General features: G+C 41.7%; 1 protein-coding gene across 2 annotated transcripts in view; it reads left to right on the top strand.

The window, feature by feature from the left end:
* Positions 1 to 1,076: 1,076 nt before the first annotated feature.
* LOC110379296 (uncharacterized) overlaps positions 1,077 to 25,962 on the top strand; it is a 103,065-nt gene continuing 78,179 nt past the window's right edge. Inside the window, exon 1 of one of the 2 annotated variants that reach the window (XM_049850278.2) lies at positions 1,077 to 1,234. The gene's annotated coding sequence lies outside the window, so the exon portion shown is untranslated. Of the gene's footprint in view, positions 1,235 to 9,760; positions 10,267 to 25,962 lie in introns of those variants that run through there. The other variant, XM_049850279.2, reaches the window with a different exon arrangement.

Raw genomic sequence — 25,962 nt, 5'->3', positions numbered from 1 at the left:
CGCGCGGGGAGCGACGGTGTTGCGGGCGCGGGGGGCGGCTCTTGTGCCGAAGCAGTGGCCGGCGCAGCGGTGCCGCTCTGCGCGGGCGTGAGGAGCGGCAACGGTGTCGACGACGGCACGCAGGGCGCATGCGCGCTGGTCGCTGCTTGCTGCCGCGAAGACGACGCACTCGGGACGCGCTTGGCTAAGCCGTTGCTAAATTTTGCGCCAATATTTTGCTCACTTTGTGCCTGATATTGTCTACTTTTAATGTTTTCTGTCTCTTGCTGTAATTGAAATAATTCCGATGCTTTTACGTAATCTTTTGGATCGTTTGGATACAGTGGATGTTTTGTTTAAGCACTAAAATGTCTTTAAAAGTAGGCTCGTTATGGTGTAGATCTTTTGCCACGAAGGTGGGCAGTGAAGCGGGCTCTGTTTCTTTTAGAACTTTAATAATATCCTGTACTTAGTAATCGTTTGTTCTTGCCGTCCCCTTTTCTTGTTGAGCGACAGTTTGCTGCTTCGAAAATGATGGTTTTTGCGGTAGTAATATCAGCCTCTTTAAAGTTAGATTCACAAATCTGCACCAAACTTATTTCGTCCATAATATCAATTTTACATTGTAAGAAGCACAGTAGTTCGTTGATAACTAGGTTATTGCACCGATTCGACATTATACTATTTCATTAATTAGGCGGGTAAGTAGTACAGGTGTGTTGACGCACAACCGTACGCGGAAGCGGCGCGCGGGGGACACCTACCTACCATGTTTCGTCACGAAGTTGCAGTTCATATCTTCTGGCTTCACCATCAGAACTTCGAAAGAGCTGTAGGTACAGCTGACAATTTTCACGAAGCTACGGTCCTTGGAAGATCAATTAGTAGATTGAACCATCAATTAGTTACCTTAGATTTCTTTACATAGTAAGTTACATACAGGTTGAAGCGTGTAAAAAAAATGAGTCATCACTGTACTTAGGTTATTGATTATTGATATATCTAAGAGAAAATAAGCCCCTTGAAAGTTGAAGTATTTCCTCAAGTGTTATGTACCTACAAAGTCATGATCAAGACATATCGATGTATATGACAAGATTCATCCTATCTTATCTGAAACTCAAACATAATCTAGATGTTTAGTTTCAGTATAACCTGTGTTGCCGTTTGCATATGTTAATGTTGTGGTGACTTTGACTTTGTTAAATTAATTTGTTTGTGAAATTTAGTTTTTTTTGAGTGTTTTGGACGTAAGGTGAGTGCTCTTTTCTAATATCGGATTTTTTCATTAGGTACCTTAGGCAGACGGTAACAGGAAAAAAATAATTTATTTATCATCAACAAGTATGAACATGTAAAAGCGTGTATACCAGTGGTAATTTGAGGAAAAACAGTTTTCGAATAACCAATGCAAGGTAGTCCCATCATATCATATGTATTTTGGTTGGTCAGTCGAGTTATGCCCGATTCGTCATTTTAGTGATTTGGCATCCATAAAAAACGTGTCCCAGTTGGTCATTCAATAAAATATTTTATTTTGCTTAGTCCTAATTGGTCATCCGTACTTTATTTTGTAAAAAGTACTGTCAACAAGATAAGCTTTACAATATTGTAATATGTTTTTTTTTTTATTTATTTTGGTTATGTTTTTTCCGAATATGGCAAGACGCTATTAATAAAATTGCGATTTCAACGGCGTCACACAACGCACGGCCAAAACCAAAATACCAGGATCGCATAAATCAGATGAGTAATATACCAATCAACGAGTGTCCATGGAACTGCCCACCGTGTACTAGGACCGCATAACTTACAGGAGTATAGCAGTCAAGGGTGTCAGGATTTTACGTTTTTTTTTCCTAATTGTAGATAAACATACCAATTTACACCATCATTCATCATTTTTATGTATACAATCTCTTTGCAGTTATGGGCCCCTGGTACTTTTGTTACCGGCACAAAAAGTATCGAGCCACACTTTCGGGTTTATAAAATGCCCAAGTTGTCTTCACCTGTGTTTTAATGTAAATTTTATTATATTTATATGAGAGCTATACCTTTACCTACATCGAAGTTTTTCATTTAAAATTTCTTCTAACACTTTTATTTCTGACGGTACTCTGATACGTGAAATTTTATGCGGGGGACGAATCGGAACTCAAAATTTAAATATTAAATTATTTATTTTGCTCGAATGACCAATTGGGACTTGGTGTATGGAAAAAATAGTTGGTGACCAATCGGTACTAATGACAAATTGGGAATAACTCGTCTATGAGCTGGTATATGAAGCAAGTACCTACTTTAAAACGACTTTTTCATACACGAACCAGATCACAAATCAAATAAAATTCCCAAAAATATGACACCAGAACATTTTGAAACTCCGATAAAAACTTCAGTGCCCATTAATAGCACTTTGGACCACCAATTACTTTATTATTTCTTCGCACCCCGTCAAAAAGAGGCCGTATAATTAACGAGGCCATAAAATGACGTCAGCCTTCAAATTATCCCTATGATAAAGCCATTTCAGCCTCGCGAACCATAAAGTGGCACATTGAAATGTCTTTAACAGCTTTCCAGAGTTCCCACAATAAAATTTTAAGTTAGTAAACTGATTCTTAATGAGAATTATTTTCGTAGCTTGTTTTGATGTTGAGAGGAAATGGACCAGGCAAGATCAATATTGTGATTTGTTGCCAAAGCTGAGAGCGGTTTAGAGAAATTAATTGGGTAGTTAAGGGTTTGGACTTTCTTTGCGGTTTGATTTATAGTTCTTGGATTTTGATATTTGTGGTTTCAATCTGCATCTTGCGTAATTCAGACCATCGCCAATCTAAAGTAGAAAGCATCGATTTATTTCCTAAGACCTAAACTTTATAATCATCTTTGTAGTATTGTATTAGGCAAGTATACATCATCATCATCAGTCCATTACCATCCACTGTAGGATGTAGGCCTTCCCCAAAGAACGCAAACCATCCAACTCTTGGTAGGCCTGAATCTAATAAGTATGTATGCCTTATTTCGTATGTAATTTTAGGGCCATGAAGACAAATGTATGTTAGGTATATACCTACCCAATTTATGAATTTCCAGCTAAAACTGGTTACCAGAATTTCAGTAAAAATAGCTCCAAACTTAAACTGTTCTCCAAAAGTTTCGGCATAAAAATCCAGTGTTCACTTTTAAGGTAATAGATCCGTTTATGGTGCTATCGCGAATACTCGTATACTGTTTGCATATTATGGCTCAGTAAAAACTGGGGTGGTTATCGTGATGAGGGGTAACACCCTACTAGGGCCATAGAGGGGGGTAGGGAGGGGAGATAGTGGTTTAATGGCTAAGATAGTGTGGTGGTAATGTTGTGTGCTTTACGAGGTCTTGAAAGCAGTTTAGCTGGAAGAGATTATTTTGAATCTGTCATTTGGAGATCGGTCAGTCAGAATGACTAGGTATAAGTTTTAGCGTTTAGCATTAGTATTCAGCAGCTACCGATAAATCTGGAGGGAGGTCAGCTTATACATATGCTTAGAAAAGTAGGTAAACGATGAGTTTTCTTTATGTATTTTTGTTTCTTTTGGCTTTTATCTGCAATACAACTTTTGAGGCTATTGTCAAAGTCAAAAACGTTTATTGAAAGTAGGCTAATTTTTAGCACTTTTTAGGGTTCCGTAGCCAAAATGGCAAAAACGGAACCCTTATAGTTTCGTCATGTCCGTCTGTCCGTCTGTCCGTCTGTCCGTCTGTCACAGCCGATTTACTCGAAACTATAAGTACTACAGTGATGAAATTTGATGGGAATATGTGTTGTATGAACCGCTACAAAAATATGACACTAAATAGTAAAAAAAAGAATTGGGGGTGGGGCCCCCCATACATGTAACTGAGGGATGAAATTTTTTTTTTCGATGTACATACCCGTGTGGGGTATCAATGGAAAGGTCTTTTAAAATGATATAAAGTTTTCTAAAAAACATTTTTCTTAAAGTGAACGGTTTTTGAGATATCAGCTCTCAAAGTCGTAAAAAGTATGTCCCCCCCCCCTCTATTTTTATAACTACGGGGTATAAAATTCTAAAAAAAATAGAGGTGATGCATGCTAATTAACTCTTTCAACGATTTTTGGTTTGATCAAAGTATCTCTTATAGTTTTTGTTCACGTTAAATTTACAAAAGGACAGCACCCCTGAAACGCAAATTGAGTTCAATTACTAGAAAATATTATTAGTTTTGCAATTCTTGTGAAACGGCCAATAGCTTTTCAGAATTTGGATTCCAGCCTCAATTACAGCCTGTAACTTCCTATTATTTTACCCAAACTGGCGAAATCAGGCTTAACTCTACTATCCTTCTCAAAAACTTTACCTAAGCTTCACTATTACCGTTTAATGTTATACATGAAAGGCGTAATTCTAGGAAACTATAAACTGTGTAACGTTTGATAGTCTGTGAGTTCGTTCATGCGTATCGAAAGCGCATTGGTACAATCGCATATGTTGGCCTTTGAAACGCTGACAAATGAGGCTCTTAGTAAAGCGTGAAGTTTATGCATGCTAGTGGATGAAAGACATGTAGGAAAAGGTTTTTTTTCTTCTTAATGGTTTTTTGTAATATGTGAACTATTTGTGAATCGAGTTATATTTCAATCGATTAAGATATTTGAGTGAGAAGGCTTCAAAAAGATGTTGGATTCACATTTCTGACTTCGTATCACGAATAGTAATGGCTATTATCTGCCAAAAATCATCGCAGTTTGTTGAGTATGAAGGTCAGGAATTATGTTACATTTAGGTAACACCAGTGGTTTCACCAGCACCCAGTGCAAACTACTCTATACACCCGGATAAAAAGGAGCCCGTATTTTTATTTAATCGATAAGGAAACAGACACTGAAAGATTTTTTCAAATAGGTTTCCTGAGCGAAGTGCGTTCAAACAAACAAACTTTTCAGCTTTGTAAATTAGTCTTAATTAAAACAAGTGTTTAAACAAGTGAGTGCTTAATTAATAGACACCGGGCTGACTAGTCCTGCAAACAATTGGTTCCCACGATGTCCTCCCTGATTCAATGTCCTATTCGCACAGAGGAAACATCCAAGGGTCCCAGATACCCTTCCTGGAACGAACAAACCACATTTTCTAACGCAGAACAAAAGCATGCCACACTGATTCACATGTTTAATCCATTTAAAAATATCCTGATTGTGACTGACAAGCATTCAACGTCCCTTCTACAGAATGTCCGCTAACGACATTGAGACGGTGACGTCACGGACCGGGTTCATGAAATGTGACGTCATGACTTGTGCTTGTGTGAGTGGAACGTCTGGGATTTGAATAGTGAAGTGTATTATGTCCTCTGAAGTGTATATGTGTGGGTGAGAAGTGTGAAATAGTTATTTGTTATACAAGAGTGCAAAGTTGCTTTTTAACCGCGAGCTCAATTTTGATGACCGAGCAAGCGAAGGATTCTAATAATTAGAATCCTGAGCGATAGCGAGGGAATCAAAAGAGCACAAGGTGAAAAATCTTTGCACTCGAGTGCAACACGTAACTTTTCATCCCACCTCATCGAGGAAATTTAAAAACAAAATGGCGCGCACATATGAGTATCAAATTAAAAAGAAGTACCTATTAAAGTTCACTTATTTGAAAACTCAGTTTAAAAATGGAACGAGGTCAAAAATCAATTGAACAATTATTTTAAGCAGTATTTTATTTGTTTAATATGTATTTGTTTGAAAAGTCTTATCAAGATTGTCACAAATGGAGTATTGCACACGATGTTCTAAATTCAAATCACTTTGCCGCTCTAGAGGATAAAAACGGCTTTTGCGCTCAGATATCTAAGGGTAAAACTACTCTTTCCGAGATGGTGGGATGAAAAGAGTATTTGTCTTAGTTTGGTCTGGCTAGGAAGAAAGGAGGTTTAAATGAACGGTTTTATTGATTAGATTTGTTTGGATAGAATATTGAAAGAACAAAGGTGGTTACTGTAAAGCGTTTCGTATGGCCCATCACGTATTTACAAAGATTAACCAACTCAAAGTGCACTTCATAATCTACTCTTTGAATTCCCAAAATTAATCTCCCCTTTTTGCTAACATTACCTGACGTTAATCTTCTTTGTAATGTTTAATCGTCGGTTTATCTTCATCTGTATTGTTGACAGTACACATCTGTTCTGCCGACGGTACATTCTAAGGCGTACCCGTAGGCGTCGCTCGTTCTAAGTACAATAAAATTATTGAAACAAGGCTCTTGTTAATATGGTATAGAGTAATTGTTACCACCTGTGATTATTATTAATTTCTTTTAAAATCTTCTTTGATTAAATGAGCAGAAAATGAAATTGCAGAAAGTCTGACACCAGTCCAACTAAGGGGTATTGGGTTGCCCCGGTAACTGGGTTGAGGGGGTTAGATAGGGCAGTCGCCCCTTGTAAAGCACTGGTACTCAGCTGAATCCGGTTAGACTGGAAGCCGACCCCAACATAGTTGGGAAAAAGAGTCGGAGGATGATGATGAAAATGAAATTGTAAATCTCATTATACAGCTTTTGTTGTATTTTCTTTTAAATTCTTCCCCTCTTTAATGGTCAGGAAACCGACACCCATTTTACCGATATGAATATTTCCCCCATACAATCCATCAATCATTTCTCTAGCTTTTCATTCATTGTTATTAAACAAGGCCTCATCAATTATAAATACCCCTCTATCTAGAGGTATGCTTCAGCCTGTCAAAATACAGGGGGTGATACATATCTGATAAGATTCATATCTTGTAATGTTTGTATCGAAAGATGTATGTAGGTACCTACTTACACATGTATGTCGTAGGTACATTGGTAGATTAGAACCTAAGCGACAAAAAAAACCGGCCAAGTGCAAGTCGGACTTGCGCACGAAGGGTTCCGTGCCTTTATTTATAAAACTTACAAAAAAATCATCACGAAGGGTCCCGTTTTACCCTTTGGGTACGGAACCCTATAAAGCAAGCTTCTTTTGTTTTGACAATCACCTTTTTGCCTTTCCCTGCTGTGGGTAGAGCGAAAGGGACTGTCAGACTCTAACTTATTCTACTAACAAATGTTCCTTCTGGAGTACTTTGAGTACCAGGACCTCTGTAACTCTTTCGAACAATCCCGCAGCCCCAGCAGGCTCGAGTACCAAGGGGCCCCTTTGATTATGGTCGACATCTCTTTGAAGATTGTAGGTATACGTAGAATAAGAACGCGATGATGATGCAAAAAATACGTGAATACCCAAATCTGTCTCTCAATGTGGCTTTCATATCTTTAGGTACAGTCTGTCAAAAATACTGAATAAAACTAATAGCAGTAGAACATGATAAGATTGGATATAAAAATAAGTAGTCATGCCACTGTCGGGGACTTAAAAAGATTAAGGAATGTCAAGTTCAGAGGAGAAAATCTTTGGAAAGTTGCATCAGCTGATTAGGTATATGTTGCTAAGTATTTTAGCTTATTTTTAGCAATCAGATATTGAGTATTGAGAGTAAGAGTAGCTTAGTCAACAAAGCCGCAAGACGTCCAGATAAAGGCCTCCCCAAGGTTCGCCATTGTGCTCTGTACCTACTGCTTTAAGTTTTTTGAATTTCAATAAACTCTTTGACTCTCTGACACTCTTACTTTAAGTATTCACAGAGGATACAAATCATGTTGATGATTAGCCAACAGCGTCTACTAGATTCTTCTTACTGGGAAGAAGAAAGAGTTGTATAGTTCTCACATTTTTGTCATCGCAAAAGTTTGCGCGGGTCGGTATGCAGCAACCAATTTTATGAAGGTATCCATGGGTGGCAGAGGTGCATGATATGGGCCAAATGCGTGTACCCATGATAGGAAGTTAGTTGTGAACCACCATCAAGTTTTGCGACTACTATGTTCAATTCTCTCAATAGGTGTAACATTACCCTTGACATAAGACGTACCGAATTTTATCTCCACATCTTACTACGTAGTTTATTTACAGACTTATGCAATAAAAAGTCTGTATGTATGAGTTTCAATTCCGGATAAGATATTCTTTATTATCTTTCTGATAATATTCTCATGTAATATGATGTAAATAGAGGAAATCTTTAATATTGTCGGGTTTTCACTGTTTTGGACTACTATGAAGGTTGTTTAAGTTTCCTAGCCTTGACTACTTATCTTTATTCTTTGCATTATGGTCTAGTTTTGATTGATTTTTGGTCAATCAAGGAACAACGTTCTATTAGGTCAATGCCAGTTATTGATAAAAGACTTATTATAGGTAGGGCTGCCATCCGTCCGGGTTTCCCCGGATTTGTCCTCGTTTTTAGGCCGTCCGGGGGACGTCCGGGCGGGGTTTCAAGAAGTGTCCGGGGAAAACCCGGACATTTTTCTTACGAGTTGAATTACAATCGACACACAGACTGCAGAAGTCGAAGTGTCTCAAAACTCAAAAATTTCGAGCTCGCTTCGCTCGCGGCTTCCTTTTTTGACACTATCTTTTTTTACGTTTAGCTACTTTAATATCCCAATATTCAAAAAATGTTGTCGCTTCGCTCGCGGCTTCTTCACTTTGCGGATTTTTTTTATTATACAAGTTTAGGTGCTTTAGTGCCTAATCACCATCAAGTAACCTATCAAAAAGGTAGCGCCGTTTTAAGTCCTATTACTAACAAGAAGCTAACTCCTAGTTTCCATATGAGCTTTCTTATTTATGACCTTCGAAATATTAAGTCATAATCTTTTAATACTAGGTACCTACTACTTGAGCTAGATATTGGCCCTGACGTTACATGTAAGGAAGCACCTCATTGAATTTAAGTATATAATAGTAGTAATAGTAATATTAAAAACTAGGTCTTGTTTTGTTAAAAAAAAAATTCGAACTCGTCCGGGGTAAAAATGCGATTTACGTCAAATGTCCGGGTTTTTTTAATATTTGTCCGGGTTTCGCGAAATTCGAAATGGCAGCCCTAATTATAGGGTAAGTCTTATTGATTTATACAGTGTAATCTTACCTTGTAATATTGTCTATCATCTCGAGTTAGCATTCTCGGTCTTCCACATTTCAGCCACATTTATCTAGAAAATATAAATTAGGTTTTAGTCTTTACCTAAGGATTGTTCCTTAGCTTAGTTCTACTCAATAGACTAAAATAGAGCAATAGGCTAACCGTACCACATGAAACGAAATTATATAATATCCGCAGTCATTGAACTATGACTACGATAGTAAGGACATTTGTCATGGAGTCCAATTTGACATCCCTGATATATAGATTCACTAGAAGAGGCCCGCAGGACAAGATATATGAACGTACACGGAGAAAACGAGAATAAAAGGAACCTGGGCCTACGCAGTTTTTCTAAATAAGCCATTCTTTTCTCTTAATAAAGGTGTGAATTTATGTACGGTGAGTCTATAATTTTCCTCGCGGGACTAAGGATTTCTTCCAGTGACAAGAAATGGACTGTAATTCACTTCGTGGGCCCAATCTCTGCGGAGTCTGTGGCTCTTCAATTGTAATACTGATCATTGATTTTTGCCTTTGCTTATAAAGAAATACTCTCTATCTACTACCGACGGGCTTCAAATAAAGGACTCTTTTTGCAGTGGAGAAAATTAATTTCTGGATCGTTTCATCCCCTCAATATCATTCTCAGTGCGTCACACATGTACTCAAGTGTCATACGAGAACGCAATGTACAGAATCCCATATTATATACACTGGTCTTAAATTATTAAACTGAATATTTGTCGACTCAGACGTATGGGCCTCAGTCGTTCACGAATCCCGCGTGGGCACAGATGCTCTACGATATGCTACGCACCAATCACACCATTAAAGACTAATTTTCCAATAGAAATAAATAATGTACAGCAGAGGAACGGTCAAAATAGCTACCACTTAACTATTTCCGTACGGTAGTCGCCGCCATTTTTGTTAAGTGACGCGTATTCGTGTACTATTTTTGAATTTTGCCGCGAAAGTTCAATCTAATGGCTTCATCGATTGGCGCGGGTCGCGACTTCAGCCAGTGACTTTTTTTCTAAAAAGGTTTTATTCAGTGAACTTTTTTTTTTAATAATTCGGTTGAACATTCTGAAGATTGTCACAGTGGATCCGTTTGTGAAGAGAAAAATGAAAATTTTCAAGAAGAAGCTGCGTTTTTCGATAGCTTCGAGTTACGTTTAGACTTTTTGAAATTTACTGACTAGAAAAGTTAGAAGATTTCACATATCAGCTGCGACAACTTCTTGTTTTCGGAGTTTTTATTGAAGGTAATATTTTTTATTATCTAACTATTCTTAAGATAAGAAAATTTATGAATATCCTTTTCTTTTGCCTATTTTTCGAACAGTTGTAAGCACTTCTATTTAATTTTCATGCATGTTACTTATTGCTTTCGATTTAAGGAGAATGTTAATTAACATGTTCTTCTATAACGAAATAGAGACAACAAATAATGAATAAAAAGACCTATGATAATGAATAAAGTACGGTAATTACTAGATCGATAAGAACATCAGACACAAAAGCGCGTTTCAGTGGTTAGTTTAAACAGACGGGTATGACAAGAACTACTGAAAGCCACGCCTTAAAGGAAGAGAAAGGTTACTTCCTAGGTACAGTCAACTTCAGGTCAGTGGTAACAGTTTTATAGGAAAATCGTACTTATTACTATTGAGTCAAGGTGCATGAAATACCACTGATGTGCAGTCTACCGTACCTACATTTGAAGGATTAACTTGCTATCCATATCCGTTGTCCATTTGCCTATATATTAAGTAGCTTGCGTTTATATTTTAAAGGTACAAAGCTGTTGAGTTTTTTCTTGCATATAACTACGTCCTATTTCTCTTCTTCTTCTTCTTCCGTCCCTGTTCCTGTTATCTGGGGTCGGGTCTCCTCACTACGGCGCCAGGTTGGTCTATCCTGGGTGGTCAGTTTTGGCAATTGGGCTTTCTTAAGATCTCTTTCGATGTTTGACCACCAGATCAATGGCGGTCAAACATAGAACTACGTGCTATTTGAAAATGTGTTTTTGTAAGATCATATAATAACTATGGAGGAAGGCTTCTTTCTATCCGAATGCCAGAAGCAGTTCCCACGGGATGCGGAAACGTGGGCGGATGCTAGTATCTTTTAGATATTAACGTGCGATTCCACCGGTGTACTGCGACGGACAGAAAATATTTCTTCTGGTCTACTCATATATCAAAACTGTTAAAGTTAGCATGCGAACAATTCTAAAATGTCCGCGAATTTGCAACCTTTATGCGGCCAGTACAGTATGGCTAGGGCTAGCACCAAACATTGTTTGTGAACAAAATGAGAGAGAATCTTGTCATTACACCAATTTGTCTTTTGCCTCATACGAGTAGTAACTTCTAATTCTTTGACGTCATGATAAGGTAAATAAACTTTTCCAAGCCCTGCTTTGTTAGCATTTATTTAAAGGTATTAATTTTTATCATTTCTCTGTCAATTTATTTCGCAGTCTTACACAGAATAGTTATAGTGATATAAAGAAAAAAAAAATTTCATATTATTTTTTATGAAACCTTACTTTACTGAATATAATCAAAATATTGTATCTTTCTAAATTAGAATAAGTTAACAAGGAAAACGATAATAAACTTTTTCGGTACAATACAAACACTTATAAATAACATGTTTTTACGGATATGATAATTTCTCTAATGACAACACTTGAGGGATCTGATAACAGAGTTATCATTCACTATAGACATTTATAGATATAGATTGAAAGCCTCGTGGTTCATGTCAATAATACATTTAATCTTTTAAAGTACTAAAATATAAATAGTCATGTTTTCATTGCTAAGGAAAAGGTGACATATTAAGGGGAAAATCTTCGTGTTTTCTTTACCTATCTAAGTTATCTATCAGATATGCGTTAGCAACAGATAGAAATAATTTTTGATTAATTTTTTTATTCTGAAAGATCTAATTTTCTTTTAGAAAGTTAAATTTTAAGAGTACGCTTTCAAGATTATATTTTGGCCCGATTATTACCTATAATTTAACTTGCTTAACATAGCGAATACTTTTTCACCAGGTCAATGGCGGTCGGGGGTCCCCCCACAGCGTTGACTTCCACGTAGTGACCCCTGGGCAACGCCGCGCCTGACCACCGTAACGGAGTGGCAGGCCGGCGGCTAACGAACGCTGTGCGTCGAAACGATAAAGTCTTGTGTTTCAAAATTGTCGGTGGCAATGCCACGTCTGCCGAGGGCCGCCTCCGGGCGCTGTCTCCCAAAAGGCCCTTCTCAGGGCCAAACCAAAGGCCCTTCTCAGGGCCAAACCAAAGGCCCTTATCAGGGCCAAACCATGGCTCGAGATGTTTCGGCATCAGAGACCAGCCGCGCACCATCCGCGGCTAGTCGCATGCGAGATAGTGACGTCGTGTCCACCGATTTGTCCGACACGGAGTCACAAATAAGTGGCACGAGCGGCGTTGCAACCCGCCAGACCAGGAAGAGGGCATTCCTCAAGCGGGGCTCCGGAGGCTCTTCAGACGCAGCTGAGAAGCCGGCGAAGCGGGCGGTTTTACAAGCCGACTTGGAGGAACAGCCGGCGCGAAGAAGCCGAGCCAAGGCCAGCCACGGCGCCTCTGATGTCCTCTACGCGGACTACACAGTGGAGGAAATGGAGCGCATGGCCCTGGAGGATCAGATGGAGATCCTCGAGGTGGCCTCCAAGTCCTCCAACTTGAAGGGGACCTTACAGAAGGCCCTGAAATGCCGGGCAGCGAGCTTGCTCGGCATTGTTAAAGAACTGGCGCAGCGCACCACCACCGAGGAGACGCGGCAACTGCAGGCGAAGGTGGATCGCCTGCAGAAAGAGGTGTCTGAGCTGCACGCGCGTGTTGCCGCGCCCACGACTCGGCAAGAGGGGACGTCAGAAGGTCCAACACCGTTGCCTCCCTCCTCCATCCTTGAGGATATTATCCGCAAGGTCGTTATGGAGGAGAGGGCCTTCACCAGAGCCTGTTTCGCCGGCATTGAAGACCGGCTCCTGCCGGAGACGCGGCTTCGCCCTCCACTCGCGGCAGATAAGGCGCCCGGACGGATGCCCATCGCACCGGGGCCCTCAACGGCTCCAGCCCAGGCGGAGCCCCAGGTGCTAAAGACCACCAAGGGCAAGAAGACGTCACCGGTCCCGACTACTCAGACGTTCCCTCCCGAACCGGTGAGGGAAGACGTACTGCTGCCCTCCACCACCCCTTCCAACCAGCCTTGGATTAAGGTGGTAAAAAGGAAGCAGAAAGGGAAAAGGTCGGCTCCTGAGCCCCCTGCAGTCAAGCCTGCAGCTCTAGCGGACAAGAGGAGGAAGCTCGCTCCTCCTCCAAGAACTGCAGCCGTCGTGGTCACACTGACCCCAGAGGCAGCGGAACGAGGGGAGACATATGAGTCCGTGTTACGGCGGGCTCGTACAAATGTCGACCCTGCTGAACTAGGGGCTGGCAGAGTCACGTGCCGGAAGACCCAAACAGGGGCCCGAATCTTCCAGTTCTCGGGGGCTCAACGCGGCACCAAGGCGGACCTCTTCGCGACGAAGCTCCGAGAGGCTATCTCGGACACGGCCAAGGTCGTGAGAGCCGTCAAGAGTGTGACTCTTGAGGTGACCGACCTCGACGACTCAGTCACGCAAGAGGAGGTGGTGGCAGCGGTTGCGGCGGCGGGGGGTTGCACCGTCGAATCTATCAAGGCCCGAGCCATTAGACCTGGCCGCAGGGGCATGGGCACTACGAGAGTAGAGTGCCCGGTCGTAGTTGCCAAGGCGGTCCTGGCAAAGGGTCGCCTCCCGGTCGGACTTAGCTCGGGTGGGGTCCGAGTGCTCGAGGATGCGCCGATGCGCTGTTTCAAGTGCCTCGGCATCGGACACACCCGGCCTCTCTGCCCGTCCACTGCCGATCGTGGGGAACTATGCTTCCGCTGCGGGAAAGAGGGGCACAGGGTGGCCACCTGCGATGCTGCCACCACGCATTGCGCAGTATGCGCTGCCAGTGGTCGTCCAGCCAACCACGTGATGGCGGGCAGGGAATGCCGACCGCCACTAAAGAAGGGCAAACCGCAGGCGCCGTTGCGGCCTGCCGCTGTCGCTGCCACTGTAACTCCAGTTCCAGTGCCGGCCACCGAGGGTAGTGCTATGAACACCGACTGATGGCTGGACAAAGACGACGTGTTCTTCAAGCGAACATCAACCACTGCAGAGCAGCCCAGAGCCTGCTGGTCCAAACCTTTGCAGAGTGGTTGGTGGACGTGGCGGTAATCGCCGAGCCGTACTCTGTCCCTGGCAGCTGGCTGGGAGACGACAACGGCTCGGTTGCATTGATGGCGCGATCTTCCACGGACTCTCCTCCCCTCTCGCTCTTAGAGAGGGGACCGGGATACGTGGCCGCTGCGTGGGGTGACATAGCCCTTATAGGGGTGTATTTCTCACCAAACCGCCCTCTCACGGACTTCGAGAACTTTCTACAGGTCCTGGCCAGGGTGGCAGGCGGAATGGTACAGCACCGGGTGTTGGTCTTGGGCGACTTTAACGCCAAGTCGATAATATGGGGTAACCCGACCACCAATGCACGAGGACGAGAGGTTGAAACCTGGTCCGTGTCATCCGGTCTGTCCCTCCTGAATAGAGGAACAGTACACACCTGCGTGCGGCGGCAGGGGGGCTCCATCGTGGACCTCGCCTTTGCATCCCCTTCTTTGGCGGCCTGTGTAGTGGACTGGCGGGTGGAGCTGGTGGAGACGCTGTCCGACCACCGATACGTGCGGTTTGATGTTTCCACCCCGGGCCCCCAGGGGACCCAGGAGGGTCGGTCGCACTTCCCACGGTGGGCGCTCTCTCGCCTAGATAGGGAGGCCGCCGTAGAGGCGGCGTTCGTCCAGGACTGGCTTTCCCCTTCTGTCGGAGTCCGTGATGTGGACGCCACAGCGGTCCAGTTAAGTGTATCCCTGACCGAGGTGTGCAACTCTAGCATGCCTCGGTCTCATCGTCCGCCACCTAGACGTGCCGTTTATTGGTGGTCGGAGGAATTGGGGGATCTACGGGCCGCCTGTGTGGCAGCCAGGCGGGCCTACACAAGAAGCCGGCGGCGGCGCCTTCGCGACCTCGACGACGAGGACCGCCTCTATGCAGCCTACATAGAGGCTAAATCGACACTGACGGCGCGAATGGGCACAGCCCAGGATCGCGCGAGGGCGGAAATGTTTGAGGGTTTGGACATTGACCCCTTTGGGAGGCCGTACAAGGCCGCATGCAACAAACTGCGCCCGTACGGTCCCCCAGTTGCCGAAACCCTCGAGCCATCTTTGCTGGATGGGGTGGTCCAGTCCCTGTTTCCACGCAGGGACAACTTCACACCACCAGTGATGAGCGCTCCGCGGGGTGCAGCTCCGTCAGCCGAGGAGGTCCCGCTGGTTACGGAGAACGAGGTGGAAAGGGCAGCTTCCTGCCTCAGGGGGAAAAAGACGGCCCCAGGTCCGGACGGCGTCCCCGCAAAGGTGATAGCCATTGCCACCTCCCAGATGGAAGAAAGGTTTCGGGACCTCTTCAGTGAGTGCCTCACGTCTGAGAGGTTCCCGAAGCCATGGAAGGAGGGCCAATTGTGCCTTCTTCGTAAGGAAGGGCGGCCGGCGGACTCCCCATCGGCATACCGACCCATCGTTTTACTGGATGAAGTCGGTAAAATGTTCGAGAGGATCCTCGCCGCCCGAATCAACAGGCATTTGAGTACAATCGGCCCAGATCTGTCGGACGCCCAGTTCGGTTTTCGAGCTGAGCGTTCGACAGTTGATGCACTATCCCGACTCAAGACTCAGGTGAAGGAGGCGATGGATGCGGGGGATGGACTGTTGGCTGTGTCATTCGACATAGCCAACGCCTTCAACTCTATTCCCCACTCCACCATACTGGAGGCCCTCCGCTTCCATGGGCTGCCTCTGTATTTGCGGGGACTTTTGGCGGACTACCTGAGGGACCGCACAGTCCTCCTTGTGGACAAGACGGGCCAGCTCCGACGTTACGGCGTCGAGTCCGGTGTCCCACAGGGCTCTGTTCTGGGGCCACTCCTGTGGAACATCGGATTCGACTGGCTCTTGGGAAAACCTCCCCCGTGGCACGTCTGTCATCTGCTATGCAGACGACACCCTTCTGACTGCCCGGGGGAGAAGTTTTGCAGAGGCGGCCAGCTTGGCCTCGGCGGGCGGTTCACTAGTGGTGGACAGAATCTCCCGCCTAGGGCTGACGGTGGCGCTGCAAAAGACCGAAGCCGTGTTCTTCCACGGGCCTCGGCAGCACCAACCGCCCGACGCTCATATTCATGTGGAGGGTGTCCGCATTGGGGTGCAGCCCCAGATGAAATATCTGGGCATAGTCCTCGACAGCAAGTGGCACTTCAGCGCCCACTTCAGCGGGTTGTCGACGCGCTTAATGAAGACCGCGGGCGCCCTCTCATGGCTCCTCCCAAACATCGGGAGGCCCGGCGACCAATGCCGTCGTCTATACGCCGGCATACTCAAGAGTATGGCCCTGTACGGGGCCCCAATCTGGGCAGACTCACTGTGCAGACGGAGAAACGCCGCCGCCATCCGAAGGCCACAGAGGGTCATTGCGCAGCGGGTGGCGAGGGCGTACCGTACAGTGAGCTTTGCGGCGGCGTGCGTTCTGGCGGGAACCCCTCCTTGGGAGCTCGAGGCTTGGGTGCTCGCCAGAGTGTACGACTGGAAGGCGGCGCAGAGGGCACTAGACCGGCACCCGGACCCAATAGAACGGGAAGAAGTTCGGGAGGAAGCGAGGGAGGCAATAACTGGCCACTGGGCCGAAGATCTTGCGTCGGCAACATTCGGTCGCCGGACGTTGGATGCCATCGGGCCTGTCCTGAACGGCTGGCTCGATCGGCGGCATGGGTGCCTCTCGATGCGTCTGGTGCAGGTGCTGTCCGGGCATGGCTGCTTCGGATCGTACCTGCAACGGATTGGGAGGGAGGAGACTCCACAGTGCCATCACTGCGAAGCCGAGGTGGATACGGCAGAGCACACACTCGAGGTGTGCCCATCGTGGACTGAACCCCGCCGCACCCTGGTGGCAGTAGTCGGGGACGACCTCTCACTTCCCAGCGTGATTTCTGCCATGCTGCGAAGTGAGGAGGCATGGGAAGCGGTGGCCTCCTTCTGTGAGGACGTCATGTCACAGAAGGAGTCAGCGGAGCGCGTGCGGGAGAGCGACCCTCTCGCGGCGCCGCACCGCAGACGAAGAAGGGGTGGAAGACGGCGAACACAACGCCCGTCCCCATCCGCCCTGGGGGGTGATCAGCGGGCGACAGGCGCGGGGGTGCCACCGCCTGCAGTACAAGGATCGCCCCTTGTGCTCCGGCCATCATAGGGACCCCTCCTCACTGGGGGGAGGCATGAGGGGCCTGCCGTGAGGCGGGCAATCGCCGGAGGGGGACTGGACGCCATAGATTCCCAGACCCCCTCCACTCAGGCGAGGTCGGAGTGCCGCTGGGCCTTTTTAGTGGGTATACCGGGAACGTCTTTACCGGGGAGTCCCACATACCCCTCTCTCGTCCCCCGACGGGAAGGGGATGCGTAATAGCATTTTTAGCCCAGCGAAAAAAAAAAAAGGTCAATGGCGGTCAAACATAGAACTACGTGCTATTTGAAAATGTGTTTTTGTAAGATCATATAATAACTATGGAGGAAGGCTTCTTTCTATCCGAATGCCAGAAGCAGTTCCCACGGGATGCGGAAACGTGGGCGGATGCTAGTATCTTTTAGATATTAACGTGCGATTCCACCGGTGTACTGCGACGGACAGAAAATATTTCTTCTGGTCTACTCATATATCAAAACTGTTAAAGTTAGCATGCGAACAATTCTAAAATGTCCGCGAATTTGCAACCTTTATGCGGCCAGTACAGTATGGCTAGGGCTAGCACCAAACATTGTTTGTGAACAAAATGAGAGAGAATCTTGTCATTACACCAATTTGTCTTTTGCCTCATACGAGTAGTAACTTCTAATTCTTTGACGTCATGATAAGGTAAATAAACTTTTCCAAGCCCTGCTTTGTTAGCATTTATTTAAAGGTATTAATTTTATCATTTCTCTGTCAATTTATTTCGCAGTCTTACACAGAATAGTTATAGTGATATAAAGAAAAAAAAAATTTCATATTATTTTTTATGAAACCTTACTTTACTGAATATAATCAAAATATTGTATCTTTCTAAATTAGAATAAGTTAACAAGGAAAACGATAATAAACTTTTTCGGTACAATACAAACACTTATAAATAACATGTTTTTACGGATATGATAATTTCTCTAATGACAACACTTGAGGGATCTGATAACAGAGTTATCATTCACTATAGACATTTATAGATATAGATTGAAAGCCTCGTGGTTCATGTCAATAATACATTTAATCTTTTAAAGTACTAAAATATAAATAGTCATGTTTTCATTGCTAAGGAAAAGGTGACATATTAAGGGGAAAATCTTCGTGTTTTCTTTACCTATCTAAGTTATCTATCAGATATGCGTTAGCAACAGATAGAAATAATTTTTGATTAATTTTTTTATTCTGAAAGATCTAATTTTCTTTTAGAAAGTTAAATTTTAAGAGTACGCTTTCAAGATTATATTTTGGCCCGATTATTACCTATAATTTAACTTGCTTAACATAGCGAATACTTTTTCAATTTCATATGCATTGAAAAGTATACGATCGAAAGTTATATTTTCAATTGTTTCCATTTATTGAAGTTGGAGTTTTGTGAAATGTTTGCCGGTATTCAACGACTAGGTATACAGGCTGTGTATTCATTTATTAAACCAATTTTTGGAATATAATTCTGTAGTTAAAAATATTCGTTGAACTGCTTGCTACATGAATAAAAGTGAAGAGATTTCTAAAGTAGGTACCTAATAAAATAATGTAGAAACTAAACTTTATTGCTAATCTGTAGAATTGATATTAAAAATGTGTCAGGCGTTATAATAATGAAGATAATTTTTGTTTGTATGTTGCCAAACCACCAAACTACTGAACCGATTTGAAAAATTCTTACATTGTTGGGGAGCTGCAGTATCCCTGGGTTATATAGACTATTTATTTCTATATTTTCTCCGGTTACGGATAAAGGATATTTTTCATCTGAGAAAGGATCATGGATTAAGTCTTTATTTTTTTGAGCTGGGATTTCATCAAATGACCAGACTTTCACTGATCAAAACCCACTTTTGTTCCTCTTGGAACCCTTTATGTACCAGGGCCGCGGTAACTCTTTCGACCAATCCCGCAGCCAGGCCGAACAATTAACTACCTAGATAATAATTATCTGTTATCTAAATGGCAAAACAGTAAATACTAGGTATATACAACATAGGTATTCGGTCCACAAATCAGCGTGGGAATAATATATCATTAAGTGTTTGTAATTAGCTTGTAATGTTATCGGATTATGCTAATCGCGTGTAGATCTGATCTCCTGATAGGATCCTATTATTACAATGATCGGTAATTACTTAATTGAAGCCATATTTGCCTTTGAGTGTGTATGTGTGAGTAAATAATTTATTAATATCCCCTTTGTAGTGTATGTTTAACTAGCTTTTCCCCGTAGTTTCATCCGCGTCCCGGTAAAATGATCATCCTCCGAGCCTTTTTTCCCAACTATGTTGGGGTCGGCTTCCAGTCTAACCGAGGCTCGAGTACCGGTGCTTTACATCCGCGTCCCAGTAAAAATATTTTCTAAAACCAGGTAAAAATTAGTCTAGGTATGTCCTTTCTCAGGCTTCTTATGACTTGTGTACACATGTACAGTGTGTACTAGTGTTAGTAGTTTTGTACTAAAAACCCGATAGATAGGCATACAGAGTTGGGTAGATTACTTAGTAAGGCAAATAAGGATAGTACAGGTAAGTTGTAGTTTTTCGCGGTTTGGCTTACGTGCTCAAAGAAAGAGTTTGTGAGCCTTGATTAAAATTGTTCAGTTGCCCTCTCTAGTTATCGATCTATCTTCATGTAAAAAAAGTTTGTCTTAATCAGCTTACTGCAGACTTCAATTACTTATCTATCTGTGGATTTGCTAATTAGAGATAGAAGTTTGACATTAGCCCCATACAAGTTATGTCAAATTCCTATATACTGTTAACTGTTACAGCCTTTTTATCGTCCCACTGCTGGGCACAGGCCTCCTCTCACACGGAGAAGGATTGCGCGTTAATCACCACGCTTGCTCAATGCGGGTTGGTGATTTCAGACTTTATAGTCCAGTATAGTCCAGGTTATTTACCTTTACCTTTTTATCAGCCATTTTTGTCCAAGATATACTTAGAAAGTACATACAAACTTAGAAAAGTTGCATTGGTATTTGCCTGAACAAGGCCACCACGACTTCCTATATCTATTTATTAAGCAAATCAAGAGATATCTTATAGATAATGAGAACGACTGTGTAGGGATCATTGTAAAGTGATGACGGACATGGCAGAAAGAATTTATTATATTTGTGCATTCAATTAGGTATTTCAGTAAATATAATATACATAGTTCGTCTGTTGATGCACTGTATTAATTTTAAGTTATTTTTTTTAGTATATATATATAAGTTTATTTTATTTTCAATTAATGTAAATATTTTGTGAATAAATAACATTAAAGTTCGTCTTTTGTTCGATCATTATGAAGGTGAAAGGATAGTCTGTTTTACTATTTTCCACTTACGTCTCATTTACCTAACTGAGTACGTGATGAGGAAGGACGAAACGGTCGTGATTAAGTGGTACACAATAATTGATGTTTGAGAAATACCGATGATCAAATGGATTATGAGTAAGGGAGTTTAGGGAAAATTAAACTTGCTAACTACCCAACCACGTAATAAAGGTTAAGAAAAGTATTCAACGCCGTCAAGATGAGGCAAAATCTTTGCTTAAAAATTTAACCCCAAAGAGCTAATAATATCAGGAACTACTGACTGGATTCATTTGAACACAGATTATGGGCTACTTTTTACCCGAGTGCGCGGATTAATTCCCGGTATCGTAGGTATCCGTAGATTAGTTGCACGGGAAAAATGAGCACATGCACACTGAAAACCAAGGATTTTCTAATGAACGGAGAAGATATGGTCTTATATAGGTAGTTAAATCACAAAGGGCAAACACTTTTTTTGATTATTTTCAATTTTTCTTTATTTACACATTGTTAAGCTTTTTAGGGTTCCGTACCCAAAGGGTAATACGGGACCCTATAGTTTCAGCTCCTCTGTCCGTCCGTCTATCACCAGGCTGTATCTCATGAACAGTGATAGTTAGAGATTTGAAATTTTCACAGATGATGTATTTATGTCGCCGCTATAACAACAAATACTGAAAACTAGAATAAAATAAATATTTTGGGGGCTTCCATATCTACAACAAACGTGATTTTTTGCTCCTTTTCTAATTAATGGTACGGAACCCTTCGTGTGCGATTCTGACTCGCACTTGGCCGGTTTTTTTAAGTTAAAGTTTACCACTCACCAAAGGTCCAAGGTGCAACAACAAGGCTACATAAACTTCCAAAAAAATAAAATAACTTCCTAATAATATACTTAATTCATTAAATAAATACTTATAGCTTAGATGAGCAAAAAGCTCTTGCGTTAGTTACAAAAAAAATAAGTTGAGTTCCTGCGTGTTAAGGTAAGAGCAACAGCATACTGCAAACTTTTAGTCGCCCGATAGATGGCCGTTGGTAAGCTGACAGTTTATTTGGAAGAGACACAGGCCTCGAAGAATTGAGCGTCCTTCTCTGTGCGAGAGGAGGCCTGTGCCCAATAATTTAAGGAGAACAATAGAAGGAGAATTGTGTACCCAATAATGGAACAATAAAAAAGCTGATGATGATGATCAGAGATAAATTGTTTCAGGTGTTTAGTTGCACAATTAGGTGGGTTATCATTTTTTTTGTCTGTGTTATACCAGACGGTTACCTATTAACTACGCGCGCGCTGCGCGCTAAATAAGCCCGTTTAAACTATCGGCCGACTAAAAGCTTACAGTGTGTGACGACTCTTAATGTATCTAAGATGACGTTGCCTTTATCATTCCGGAACTTGGGCTTTTTCGCAGAACTTAAGTTATGGTCTTACTTCGTATGAACACGTACAGGATCAAAGTACAAAGGTCGATGTTATCAAGGACTGTTGAAAAGTTCATCTCATCATAATAGGTAATATTATAGACATAGTAGGTTAAAGGTAATATTTTGGATGTGTAGATACTTATTTGTTACCTATTCTATCACATTCAAACTGCATCAGAATCATGTATCAGAATAAACTGCCTATACGCTAACCTTTATTTGAATGCGAAAAGTAATTTGCTCGGGACTAACTTGAAACCGCTTTGAACAGCTGATTCGAAATATGATCAAAATTCTTTTCATCTTCCGAGCCTTTTTCCCAACTATGATGGGGTCGGCTTCCAGTCTAATCGGATTCAGCTGAGTACGAGTGCTTTACAAGGAGCGACTGCCCTATCTGACCCCCTCAACCCAGTTACCCGGGCAACCCAATACCCCTTAGTTGGACTAGTGTCAGACTTACTGGCTTCCGACTACCCGTAACGACTGCCAAGGATGCTCAATGACAGCCGGGATCTACAGTTTAACGTGCCATCCGAAACACAGCCATTGGTGGATCAAAATTCTTTTATTACCTACTGGTAAAACATATCAAGAAGTATATCTCCAGAAATAGATATGACTTGTAAAATAATTAAGACACTCATAACATAATACAACAACAAATCATCACAATACAATATCTCATCGAATGTTAATGATTTTATTATACGTTTAACTTCTCGCGTGATTCCCCGTACAAATGCAACACGTGAGTTTTTTTGCTTCGAATAAAAATATACTCGATGGCTATATGTGTATATGAACATCCTTACTAATATTTTAAATATGCAAGTAACTTTGTTTTGGTTTATATCGAGGTCGAGCTTTCGTGACAAAATTATTAATATTATATAGATTATAATAGACATTTTTATCCGGTTGCGGAAAATGCTCCTCCTAGGTTGGGGTGAAATCACCCTTGATGCACCCACAAAAGTGATTCTATGTAGAGGTTTATGTCACAACAATGTAAATCAACGGAAAAAAGATAAAGCAAACTACAGTTTATGATATTAACCGTTATATCTCACATCCTTATTCTCAGAAACTAATCAAGTAAGAACAGTGAGTCGTGAGTGTATTCAATCATATAATATACCTACAAGGAAAAATTACTATGAAGTTTACCCATTTGTGTCAATAACTAAAGGATGATTATCTTACTAAACTGTTCATGTATGACGAGTAATAGGTAAAAGGGAAAACCAAAATTAATATTATAGGAAGGTTTAAGGAAATTAATTTTGTAAGTCAAGTGAAAATCAAAAAGGACTAAAGGACAAGCTGGTTATGAAAGGCTACGACTGTACCTAAATGAATAAAGGTGCGAGGGGTACCGAGGGAAACAACTGGTAAAAAAATATTTTTTGTCATAGCTGAAAAAAGTCCACTATTATTATAGAGTAATAGATCTGAAATGATATCCTAGGGGAGGGCGGGGTTCGACGTTCCGATTTTGGAGTAGGAAGCAATATGAACGTAATAAATAGATCTAAAATCTATGAATCCTGCATAAATAGATGCAGAATGTATCCTAGTTTCAAATTATATAGTCCAATTCATTGAAATAATAATATATTTTAGCGCAGTATCATTTTTCTGTAGCAAGTGGACAAGGAACAACTAGCCCCACGAAGGGGCTGGTTGTTCCTCAGCTGAGGTAAGTTGTTCCGCTTGTCTAATCTAATCATTAATAATATAAGATTAGTTGAAAAGGTATGTATAAAAAAATTAGGCAAATCTTACTGAATATTTATGAAAGTTTTATTTATAAAAGTACACAATTTTAATGTTTCTTACTTATAATAGCACAAAATTTTAAAAGTTTTTGAAAAATCAACATCACGGCATACAATTTAAAGTATTTATTGAAAAAGAAACTATAAAAAATAATAACAAATATTAAAAAACAGCTTAAGATTAGTAACCAGCTCTAACATTTATCAACTTTGACAAAACGTTTAATTAACAAAAATAGAAAATTCTTCCGCTGCAAAAGCTCAATTAAAACCTTGCCCCGTTCGGTTTTTCGTTTATAGTTTCTCATCCTAAAACAAAGATTTAATTTTATTATTTACGTATTTCATTAGGGAGCACGTTGTTCCGCGGAACAACTAGCCCCTCGACAAAGGAACTTTGAACCCCAAATCCCGTTTTCAATCTAACCTAACATTATAATGAAATAGGTTATAAAAAGCTAACAATTATATTAAAAAGATAATCACCATAGTTTGTCCAACTGATACTAGCAAGTAACAAACGAATAGCTTGAAAATTTATTGAAATAGACCAAAAAGTTTAAAGACGAAAAAATTTACTTACGTGATGTTTTTGGTCACTAATCCACTATCACTCTCACACGCCGACACAGCGTCACTAAAATGGCTGACGCAATAGCGGGATGATTTGACGTTTCGCGGCGCACTTCACACTTATTGCTATCTCTTTTCGTTATGGAGTTATTTGGATCGGAACAACCTACCCCCGGCACTTTGAACCCCGGCTTCCCCTACTAATGTGCGGATGTATGTTTGTTATTATTTCACGCAAAAACGGCTAGACCGATTTTATTGAAATTTTGTATGTAGATAGATGATACCCTGGATTAACACATAGGCTACTTTTTATCAACACACCACACGGGCGAAGCCACTGGCGGAGGCTAGTATAATATAAAAAGATATATAGCAAAGCCACAATCCTTCTTATACGAAAAAGTGGGTCGCAAAAATTAATCAGCGGATCAAAGGACCAAAACATTTTATATAAAATGTTCATTAAGTTACGTACCTAGTTCCATATCTAGGTAGAAATACTTACCTATAAACTGGGACTTATAAAAGTTCTTACATTAACATACAAACAAGTGACTGGCGTTCCCCAGTTCGTTGAATTCATACGAAGTGTCAATGGAAATAAAACAATATATATATGGGACGTCCGGTCTCGACGGGTAAAAAAACTTCAGCACGTGACATTAACATGTGTTTACAGAAGAAAAAAACATATCATTCTCATTTGTTTAGGTACATATGTTAATGTAATAATGCTTATTTGCATTTGTGTGTAATTATTCTACATTTGTTTAGTTCACGAGGTTTTTATTTGTGATACTGTTAGACACATTGTTAGACCTGTGTCAAATAGTTAGAACTGATAATGTAATAATTGTCTATATAATCGGTACTAATAATACGAAAATAATAAGACTGAAGAGTTTGTTGTGCTTGAACAAGCTTATCTCAGGAACTGCCGCACCGATTTGAAAAAATCTTTCAGTACTGGAAACCTTAGATCAGTTATCGAAGAAGTCTATAGGTACATACTCTTTATCTGCGCACGTGAAGGTGTTCCCATGGGACGCAAGCGAAACCGCTGTCTGCAGCTGTATTATAAAAGATTCAAATTATCTTAAGAACGTAAAAGGAAATTTTCATCATGAATGACTGTTGTGTGTCTTGAGAAAACCATCTGAGATAGTGACTTGAGATAGAATTATCTTAGCCATCACAATTAGAAGTCACACTAAACCCTTTATTTGAAGACTCATGCGTAACTATTTTACAGAGATTAAAACCATCACAAAATCAATTCTCCGACTCGAACTATCACCTGAGTTAACAAAGCTACCTTCCCGTCAGCTAGACATTTGCACGGCTACGTCTGTCGACAATAAGCCAATTGCCTGCTATTCTGATTGGGACACAATGCCGTACCGAGGTGAATCGTTAGAAATATTTTATGTATCACGTTTGTTTATTGTAGGT

Source organism: Helicoverpa armigera, chromosome 24, assembly GCF_030705265.1.
Source record: "Helicoverpa armigera isolate CAAS_96S chromosome 24, ASM3070526v1, whole genome shotgun sequence".
Lineage (NCBI taxonomy): Eukaryota > Metazoa > Arthropoda > Insecta > Lepidoptera > Noctuidae > Helicoverpa > Helicoverpa armigera.
Note: the sequence above shows the minus strand (reverse complement) of the source record. Positions and strands in the feature narration are given on the sequence as shown.